Source organism: Mus musculus, chromosome 2 (assembly GCF_000001635.26).
Source record: "Mus musculus strain C57BL/6J chromosome 2, GRCm38.p6 C57BL/6J".
Taxonomy (NCBI): Eukaryota; Metazoa; Chordata; class Mammalia; order Rodentia; family Muridae; genus Mus; species Mus musculus.
Window position 1 is genome coordinate 162,695,037 of NC_000068.7, and position 8,789 is coordinate 162,703,825.

Consider the following 8,789-nt stretch of genomic DNA (forward strand, 5'->3'; position numbering starts at 1 on the left):
CTTAACCTTCATGCTTTGTCGAATCTCAGTGTTGGCCAGCAAAGTTAACACTCCTGCCTCGAGCATCTTTCTCCTCCCCTCTACATTTCTCTGTTTTCTTTCCCTAGAACCCTCTGCCAATAGGCCTTCATTTCCTTGATTGGTATATTGTAATAGACCAACTCTTATCGAATGCCGTCCTTGAGCTAGATACTTATCAACCTTGCTAAGCACAACCACCTTAGAGAGCTGCAGCAGAAGAAAAGTTGAAAGGATTAAAGCATCCATAGAACTAAGGGGTCCTCCAGGGCCATCAAAGGCCAGCCCCCAGCTGACAGCCCATGAGGACAGCGACCTCAGTGCTCCCCTTGCAAGGGCTGAATTCTGAGGACAAGCTGCAGGGACTTAGAAGCAGATTCACCCTGACCCCTACCATCACCGCTCCAGAGCCCCCTAGAAGGGATCACGGTCCCCTATTGACTGACACCTTGACTTCAGCCTCAAGAAGTTCTCTGTGGAGCTTCAGCAGAGCCATGTTGTCTGCAGACATCAGATCCTGAGAACTATGAGGTGCTGTGTGTGTGTGTGCATGTGTCATTTTTAAGCTGCTACATGTGTGGGATTTTGTTATGACAGCAATAAATTGATGCAGACAGTCGTTCCAAATGCTGGCACACACTGGCTGTATAATGAATGTTTGGGTGGACAGGATAGTTCTCAGGGGTGGAACTAAGATTCTTTCTATGTGCTTTGGGGTTATGCTCCTTGCATTCGTCAGCCTTGGGTGCATAACAAATATGCATAAGAGCATACAACAGTTAAGCATCGTCTTCTTGTCCACTCGACTGCAGTATCCCCTGGGACCAGATGATTTGGATTCTACCAGGCTTGGCTCCCAGTTTGAGTTGGATCCAGGTCCACTTTAAGTGTCTCTCATCCTCCTTAGACCTGCAGCTGCTAATGTATGTCTATTTTTCTTATATTGAGGGGTGGGAACCCAGGAAGGCAAGCTGCATTGAACTCACACCTCAGGTCTTAGCTCATCCATCGCACCGATCAAGGCAAATTATATCCGTATACCTAGGTCGGGGGAGGGGCGGAAAGAAATGCCTGCCTCCCACGCAGGCAGGTAAACAGTGGGAATGTGCTTGGTACTGGTCACACTCTTTAGCGGACTGTACACTCGTTGTTAGGATGTTGAGGGAAGTGGTGAGAGCCAAGGAATGGCACTATGGCAATGAGTTCCTCCAGGAATCTTTGTTATAACCAACGAATCACTGAGAGGCACAATCACCGCAGGAAACGACAACAGTTTGAATCCCTTCTCCCGTACATAGATGGTCTGTGATAGCGGCCAAATGACCTTGCCTCTCTGAGCTTCAGAAGTTCTCTCATTTGTCAAATGGGGATAGCGATGGTCCTTACCTCAAGGGCCTGTTGTAGGTACACAGTGATTTCGTGCAGGGGGAGTTGTCGACCTCGTGCCTGGAACACAGCCTAACTTCTGAGAATAGGCATGCCTCACCTCTCACAGCGATCCTTGCTGCTGCAAGAATGGGGGAGCCTTGAAACCATATGGAGACAGGCCCAAGTAGACAATGGTTACCTGTTTAGCGTGACTGTGGGGTGGGGTGGAGGGTTGGAGTGGAGGTGGGATGGTGGTTGTATTGCACTACACACGCAAGCAAGCCCACCCCCACTGGCTCTCAACAATGATTACAGGTGATTTCGAAGCATTCACTGAAACATGCCATAAGCCTTGATTACAAAGAAAAAGTGCTTTTCCTAAAGTGGACCCTCCATCCGCTGGAGGTAGCCAGACCCCATTGACATGGAAAGTAAGCAAGGCTGCAGAGAAACCCCTAGAACGCTGCAGGCTTCAAATCTGCAGCCCAAGGCCTGATGTTTACCCAGCATGCCCTATTGTCAGATGGGGCCCCACAAAACCCGAGAAAACCCATCTAGCTGTTCCCACCTTGCCTGGGCTTGGCTCTCACTGCTGCAGCCCACGGAGGAGCCTTGGAAATGGGCGATAAACAGTGTGCCTTTTTATTTATGAGCACTTTCCACTCGGAGCATAATACTCCCATTCTTTCCCCAGTTTGTATATAAACATCTCGAATAGGATTATTTTTAAAGGACCTTGGGACACAATGCTTCTGTCGGAGTGCACACTGGCGTGTGCCGCCTCTTACTCGTCCGCTTTTCAAGAGACTATGTTGTCGGCAGTAATTCAGAGCAAAGGAAAAAAAAACGTACGCTGAGAGCTCTAGAAGTCCACAGCATGGTGACAATCCAACAGATGGCCCAAGGGTTAGGCCACATTGTGATTAAGCAGTTTGGAGCACCTGGAACCACTTGGCACCATGATCGTCATTCACAGTTGAAGAAGGCACCCACTCCAAGTCATCCAATTGAAGCTCAGTTAAGCTTCCCCTGGTCTGAGCTGTTTGTGTTAATTCCTCAGGTGAGAAAACGTCCCCCAACCCCACCCCCTGGCACTAAATGCCTGAATCTCCTTGCCAGTAGAAGCAGCAGGGCTATGCTGGAGTCAGGTCCTCAGATGTCAAACCCAGAACTACTTCTCAGTCATTTCCCAGGAGGGACGTGCCATTCAGAGGACAGTTATGGTCCATGTCCTGTTTCTGCTACTGCCTGGGAAGTTCCTCCCCATCTCTGGGCCTCTGTTTCTTTGAGTGTTTTCTTACTGTGAGCTTCCCAAGGAAACAGACCTTGAGCCAAGTGCAAATGGTGGAGATGGCAAATGAAGATGCCAGGGAGAAAGCGGGGAAGACAAATGGAACTGGAACAATCTGTTGCTGTGGGATAAAGATCCCCCAAAAGTCACCGACTTAAAAATAACACACACATTTTTATCTCACAGTTCCTGCGGATCAGAAGTCTGGGCAGAGAATAGCTGGGTGCCCGTGGCTTACAAGGTGGCAGCCAAGCGGGCATCCCCGGCTGCAGTGTCACAGGCTCAGCTGGGAGGAGAAACACTTCCAAGCTCACTTAAAAGTTGTCACTAGATTCCATGCCTCTCTGGCTATCGGCCAGAGGGCCCCCTCACGTCCGTATCCCTCTGTGGGGTAGCTGACAGCCACTTCTCTCAGAATGACTGGCTGAGGAAACAAAAGAGAACATGTCCAAGATGAGAGCCACTGTCTTCTTACAGTGGAGACTTGCAAGTAAAATCGCATTCTTCCCGGAATGTTTTATTCATCAAAAATGATTCAGTAGCCCCACCCCCTCCCCCTCGGTTAAGGGAAGGATATCACACAGGAGTGTCGGAGGCCATTGGGATACATCCTGATGAAGAATTAATGCCAATTCTCCAGCGCTTTGCCTTCCTGGGGAATAAGGCTTTGGAGGAAGCCCCCAGGAAAAGAGATGCCTTGCTGGAGTGCCTGATTGGGCTAACAGAATCATTATGGCTCAGCTCTCTCCTTCGCAGAGAACTGTAAATTGGCCAAAACTCCTGGCTAGTTTCCCTTCCCATGATCCTCTCCTCTCCCGGGGTTTAAGTCTCACTTCCCTTTTTGGTGATAGGCTGCCTGCCATGTGGCTATAAGCACTGTTGTAGAACAGCTGTAGAACACGGAGGTAGTTACACGCCCGTTCCCACCATGCACTGCTTCTGTCAGGAAGATTTTTCAGCCACAACAAACTTAACTATTCTCTAAGTTCTAGTCATTGCCTCTTCTCCCTCCTCGGGCCTGGGGGTGAGGGCAGAGAACTGCCCAGCTGCTGCCCACAGGTTCCACACTGACCCTTGTTGGGTGTCCCAAAACAACCCCATTCTTGTGATCAGTTTTTTTCCCTTCCCCAGCCACATGTGTCTCATGGGAGGTGACAAGCCCTCTGTTCTCTAGCACACCTCCAGAGTCCCTGTGTTCATAAGCAACGCTTCTTCAAAGATTCATTTCTTGCTGCTTCTGCCCTTTCTCTTTACATCAGAAGCTCCGGTTCCTAACTCCATTTTCTGCATTGCCTTCATTACACTCCTCACGTTCTCAGCCGGGAAATCCAATCTAGGTATATGTGGTTTGAAAGGTTTAATTCATGATTTTTTCAGAGAGGAATACTATGATGTCCTTATCACTTCAGACAATTCCCAGGTAACACAGGAACTAAATTAAATACCTACCCAACACCTGAATAAACCATGCAAACAACAGGGAAAGGTTACATAATGGCTACTGGTGTAGGTCAAAGTTCAAACACTAGTGGTTGCTTGGCAACCTATGCTGTGTGGAGGGTACCTGACAAGGCAAATAGATTTTACCTATGGTGTGTTTAAGGCTTCAACTACTTATCTCCCACTGCATGGAGATAATCTCATTATGGCAGAGTTGCCACCATGGTCCCAAACAGAAGTTATATTTTCAAGTATTAAATAGCTAATATGGTCTAGACAGGAACAATCAGAACAGACTCCAGGAGGCTGACTGCACAGGGAACACGGGCTGAATATCAACCTTGGGTCTGGATCTCGTGTGTGTCCTGTTGTTCCCTAAAGCTTCCCAGGAACTTTCCCGCTGCCGGCCAATTTCTCCTCACCACAGGAAAGCAATCTGGTGGCATCCTTGTGAAACACTTTGTGAACTATGGGGAATTGTTTTCTTGCCACAGAGGGGTAGCCTTCTGCTCCCATCCTAGTTACCAGCAAGTCTGTGTTATTTAACCCAACATGATTTATTCTGTAGCTATAATGTCAAGGGGTTAAGGTTAATAATTCATTGGCAAATCCATCTGAAATCACTGTCCTTGGATTTGCTACAATTCTAAAGCAGCTGTAGAGCCTTCCCTTTCTCCTCCAGCACCACTGCGCCAGCATCACCCCCACCAGCTCTTGCTCACTCTGCTGTATTTTTCTTATGAATCTGACTTTTGATCTCTAGGCCCAGGGCCAAAGGCACGGGCTGAGTCCCAGGGGTTGACCCGGCCTTTGCAGAGCTGAAAATGAGTGTGCCATTTCCCAGTCTCAGAGCAGAAAGCAAAAAAGTGCTTTTTTTTGTTCTCATAATCTATTTTGAAAGGCCAGTATGATTTGTATTCTATTTCACAACCCTCTATATGGTACTGAATGTGTGCCAGGCTTCGTCTCCCGTGCATTCCAAATCTAAACTCATTTAATCTTCATAATCCCAGATGAGGCCGTCCCTATTATTGTCCCCACTTTGAGGTAGGAAAATAAAACACAGACTGCTTGAGTAACAGCCCCAGAGTCACACAGTGAGTGCTGAAAAGCACAGAAAGGCCGAGAAGGTAGCTCAATACGTAGGGTGCCCATCCACAAGCATGAGGACCCAAGTTCAATACCCAGAACCCACGTGAGAAAGCCATGACTGCTGTGTTCTTGAAATCCCAACCCTGGGGAGGCAGTAACAGGCCTGAGAACTAGCTAGCTAGCCAACTAGCTTCCCTAATTGGAAAGCCCAAAGCCAGCTGACCTATCTCAAAGAAAACATACAAGGTATGAGTGTTTGAGGAAGAGCAATACTTGGATTGCACATTGGCCTTCATACACAAAATTAAGTGGATAAAATGTCAACCTGACTATACACATAAAAGGTTTTTAAAATTATTATTCAAGTAATTTTGTATGGCCAATCACAAGGGAACAAGTACCTAACTTATGGAAATAAGAAACACCAAATTAAATGAGTACCCACAATGCACCTTCTCACAGAGTTTCCACTAGGCCATTGTGCTGTCTCCCAATCATTTTGAGAGGCAGACCTTGCAGACTCCAGCTTACAACTGGACAGACAGAGATAAAAAGCATAGAAGAATAGAAATCTTAGTACCGCCGATGGAGGTCACCCAAGAAATATTCATCCAGTTAATTAATACATTAATTACTTTTCTGTTGCTGTGATAAAACTCCATAACCATGACAACTTCCAGAAGAGTCTATTTGGATTTGCAGTTCCAGGGGGATGGGAGTCCACTGCCAGCAGAGTGGGGATGCTGGCAGCAGGTAGCCATGGAGACAGGAACAGGAAGTTGGGAGCTCACATCTTAAGCCACAATTAAGAAACAGAGAGTGAACTGGGAATGGCTGGAAGTTTTGAAACCCCAAAGCCCTCCCCCAGTGACATACTTCCTCCAGCAAGACCATGCCTCCTACATCACCCAAACAGAACCACTAACTGGCTACCAAATATTCAAATATCCAAGACAGTGAGGGAATATCTCATCTAAACCTCCACAGTTAATTATGTCTAAAGAGACACAAGCTAATTTCAGTGGTGCCAAAATTTGAGCCTATACCTCCCTGACCATCACCTTGCAAACTGATAAGGATATCCTCAAGGAAGACCAGCTAGGAGAATACAGACAATGGCTCATTCATGAAAATATAATTAACAGAAATATAAACGTGTTAAGCTTTAAATGTAAACATTGGTTAAAACGGTAGCATAGACATTGACTTGTAATTACTGAGATTAATAAAAGATTCATTTCCAAACACTGCACGTTTCAACCTTGATACCTCGTGTTTGGTTTTGAAGAGTGTACATAACATTCTTTCTGTCATTCGTGCTTAGGGAGATTTAATCCCAGGCAATTGACTTTGGTATGTGGTAAAAATTATGCCTTTAAAAGTATAATAAAATCACATTTCTCCAAACGGTTAACTAACTGTCCCTCTCTCATTGACTGAATAACGCAGTATTTCCTCAACCACAGTCTTCATATGTGTATGTATAAATGTGTGCTTGTATGTGCAGGTGTATGTATATATGCAGGTGTGTGTGTGTGTGTGTGCAGGTATGCATGCATGCGTGTGACTGCCTGTGTGAAAGCCAGAGGGCAATTTCAGGTTTCATTTCTCAGTTGCCATCTAGCTTGCTTTTTGAAGACAAGGCCTCTCCTGGGCCCAGAACTTGCCAAGAAGGCCAGGCTGACTGGCCAACAAGTTCCTAGATCCCACCAGACTTCACCTCCCAGCACTGGAATTACAAGCGCAGACTGTAATGTCTGGCTTCTAGAGAAATGAGTTCTGAAGGCTCAAACTCAGGTCCACATGGCTGCAAAGCGAGCACCGTACTGACGGGACCGTCTTCCTATGCCGATTTCCCACATTGCCCTCCCCTTAAAGCAAAGTACTTTTCAGCTTTTAATTTGAAAGAATGTTTTGGTGTCCAGAAAACCAGCAAAGAAATAGAGAAAAAGAGAATTACTATATACTTTTTACTTCTTTAAATCATATAATTAATAAAAATACAAAATTGACATTGATACAATACTATTTGAAACTATGGGCTTGTTTGATTTTTGCCAACTTTCTCAATGACATCCTTTCTCTGGTCCAGGATCCCATCCAAGATCTTGCACTGTGTTGGCTTGCCATGGCTAATCCTACCTGTCCAGACCATGACACCGGAGAGGATACCGGCCAACTGTTCTGTAGAACATGTGTCACTTTGGTTTTGCTTAGTGTTTTCTCTGGATTTGCGTTTTGCATTTGAGACAAGAAAATCATACAAGTGATATTCTACCTTCCTGGTGCACTGTGTGTGTGTGTGTGTGTGTGTGTGTGTGTGTGTGTGTGTGTGGTGCTTTTTAAGTACCTCATTCCTTCCTGGTGCTGGGTGTGTGTGTGTGTGTGTGTGTGTGTATGTGTGTGTGTGGTGCCTAAGCAACTCATTCATGCGGTATTAACCTTGACCACTGGGTAAAGGTGTTGGCTGCTAAGTTCCATCATTGTACCCTTATCCTTCTTCTACTAGCAATCAGTGAACATCTTGTTGGGAAATTTGAGGGTACCATGCAAATACCCTGCTACCCAATGCACTCCCCATTGTTAATCTTGATTTCTATTTGTAGACAATAAAAATCATTATTAGCATGGTGATATTTGCCAGATGTGAGGTCCTGTTTCCACATTCCTCCACACTCACTGGCTGGCATTCCTCTGCAAAGAAATGCTATCCTTACCCTCCCAATAAACATAATTATTTATTTATAACTATAGGTTTGTGAATATTTCTTTTACTCCAGGGATTATAATCCAATTCTTATGGTAAATTCTGATACGCCATTTTCTCTCTTTCTAAATTTACTCTTCTATTTCATTGATATTTTTGTATACTCCTGTCCTGGCAATAACACTGTCTTAATCATTACAGCTTCATAATACATATCAGAGTCTAGACGTTGAAGTTTTCTCGCTATTATTCTTGCAGAAAGTCCTTGGTGTGTTTCTCCCATTTGTCTTTCCAGATGAGTTTTTGAATAATTTTTGTCAATTTACAGGATAAATTCCTAAGGGCATTTGGTTGAAATTGCATTCAATTTATGAACTAACTTAGGGAAAATTGTTTTCTTTAAAATATTAAATCTCTCCATCTGAAAACATGATATGCCTTTCCATTCATGTGTGAGCCTCCGCGTGCCTCTGTGAAGGCTTGCTGTTGATATTGTGTAGGCACTGTACCCTGTGGATGGAAAAATCCTCAGAATCTTTTGCCCCACGATTGTTTTAGTAATCAGATATCTTAGAAAAGCTGTCCTGCTAGCTTTACAGTCTTAATGTATTTGTTTATTTAGTAGTTATTCACTGAGTGACTACCATGAGCTGAACACCACTGTTTTAAAAGATGGGGAGTTTTGTCCTGTATCCCCCCCCCCCCACACACACACCATGGAACTTCATTTTGTGTAGGAAAAGAAGATGGAGATGGGGCAAGTAAGAGAGGATGAACCTGTGGATGCTATTGCCCCAGAACACAATGGCTTCCCAGGTCTCTGCACCAACACTGTGGGAAGATTAACTGAGCTAACACCTAGAGACTCTTAGG